Here is a 2,287-nt window from a genome sequence, read left to right as displayed (position 1 = left end):
TTTCTAACCATGACGTATATATCCGGACTTAACTGTATATTTACCTGTTTTTGTAAAATGTCGATCTAAAGTATCCTTCTTGCTGGCACACCCAAAGGTAAGGCAAAATTAATGGTACATCTTCCAGATCAAAAATTCTTCTAGAAGATCAATGTTGCAAGATTTCGACCGGCTGTGTTATAAGACTTTTGACTTTAAGGGATGTGTAAAAAAAAACCTTTAAGAATTGCTATTCTCGAGAGTAGAGCTGGTATCCACGGATCCTTCCATACTGAGATGCACGTCCCATAACTGACTCTTTTAAGAAGCCTTTATTTACTAGAGATCTAGCTGAAATTATACTCCGCCATTCATAAGATGGAGAGTAAGATTTTATTTGGTCTAGAGGATTGGAATTCCGATTAATACCTTCCTTTGAAAACCTTCGCAAAAAAATGAATTGAAAACCGTAATTAATCTCCATAATTGTTTTGATAATAGAGCCGAATTAAAATCATCCACATTTCTGAACCCAAGCCCACCTTCCGATTTACTTATACATAGTTTGTTCCAATTTATCCAATGCATACCCCTTGATTGACCATTTGAGCTCCACCAAAATTTTGCTACCGCACTTGTCAGTTTGGAAGTGAATGTTTTTGGTAGTCTAAAACAAGACATAACATAAGTTGGTAATGCAGCGGCTACCGATTTAATCAACACCTCTTTACCACCTTTCGATAAGAATTTAGTCGTCCAACCATTTATTCTATTCTGTAAACTGTCTCTTACAAAGGAAAATATTTTTTTCTTGGATCCACCTAAATTTTCCAGTAATCTAAGATATGATCCCATACCGCTAATGTTTTAAATACCTAGTGCTCCGTTAATTTCCCTCTTAATCGAGTCATCAACTTTGTGGCCAAATTGAATTGAGAACTAAGCAAAATTAATTTGTTGTCCCAAAACAGCTTCATATTGCTTTAAAATTCCTAAGTTAACTTCACATTGTTCTTTAGTAGCCTTACAAAAGAACAAACTATCATCCGCAAAAAGCAAGGGTGAAACCGAAGGACTTGTTGTTGCCACTTTTATACCAGTAATCAATTTACTTGTTCTGCTTTTTGAATGTTAGCAATCAGAACTTCCGTACACTACAGGAAATGAGGGTTTTAATAGCTTAGCAAAATCGCTATTGTATCCTGAAATAGCATTGTAGAAAGCGCTATGTCTGCGCCCGTTATAGTAGGTCCCACACTTTATATAGCGTTTTTTGCTAATGCTATAGAAACCGTAAGTAATATAGCGTTTTCATTTCTGCTATAAGTAAATTTTCAATAGCGTCGGGTATAAGCTCTTTATATATGTTTCTTATAGCAGTTTTATTTATTTATAATAGCAGTCCTGATATGTAATAATTGATGTACCTCGAGGGGAGTTGGCCAACAGGGATAGCATTTTATTTTCTATACAGATAGCATTTTTGTAAGAATACATGTATTATACATGTATACATACGTGTAAATATTACATGTATTATACATGTATACATACGTGTAATAATACATGTATTATACATGTATACATACGTGTAATAATACATGTATTATACATGTATACATACGTGTAAATTATACATGTATACATACGTGTAAAAATACATGTATTATACATTTTAACATACGTAATGATCATACGTATATGTATGAGATGTGTAATATATAGTATGATTTTTTTGGAAATACAGTATTTGTACAAATTATTGTACTGTAGTTTTATTTTGTTTGAAGTAGAAGGATATAGAATACAAAATTCAGAATTTGCAATAATTTGATATTAAATCTTGTTTTGATGGGCCTAAATAAAAAACACAATCAAAAAGTACAAGATATTAATTGGGTCTAAATAGGCCCTATAACTAATTTGTCTTTAAACCCAAATCATTAGCCCTAACGTCCAAGACTTCGATGATTTGTCTTTAAGCCCATATCATTAGCCCTATTCCTGTTAGAAAATGAAGATGTTAATGTCAAATATTTTTCTGATTAATTGTTTTGAATGAGAATGAGTTAAGAAAAGCAAAACCTTTCAAGTTGTGTCCATGATGCATGACTAGCTCATCACTCTAACCTGGTCGACAAGAGAAATAAAGACAGCATCTTAAATTATTTTACATTCACCATTTTCGGGCTAATCCAAACAATAAGAATGCATAATACACGCTATGGAGACAAAACACTTATGCAAGGAACAAAACCGTAAAATGCAATAACAATGCAAGTTTGAAGACACTTATGCAATAACAATG

At 32.7% G+C, this 2,287-nt stretch overlaps 1 long non-coding RNA gene across 1 annotated transcript; it reads right to left on the bottom strand.

Annotated features, from left to right (window-relative positions):
• Positions 1–1,791: 1,791 nt before the first annotated feature.
• On the bottom strand, positions 1,792–2,278 carry LOC110226213. Its single transcript, XR_002330270.1, has 2 exons — positions 2,065–2,278; positions 1,792–1,983 (listed from the first exon to the last, which is right to left on the bottom strand). It is a non-coding gene; the product is annotated as an uncharacterized LOC110226213 (long non-coding RNA).
• Positions 2,279–2,287: the final 9 nt, after the last annotated feature.

This window comes from Arabidopsis lyrata (genome assembly GCF_000004255.2).
Source record: "Arabidopsis lyrata subsp. lyrata unplaced genomic scaffold ARALYscaffold_170, whole genome shotgun sequence".
Classification (NCBI taxonomy): domain Eukaryota; kingdom Viridiplantae; phylum Streptophyta; class Magnoliopsida; order Brassicales; family Brassicaceae; genus Arabidopsis; species Arabidopsis lyrata.
Note: the sequence above shows the minus strand (reverse complement) of the source record. Positions and strands in the feature narration are given on the sequence as shown.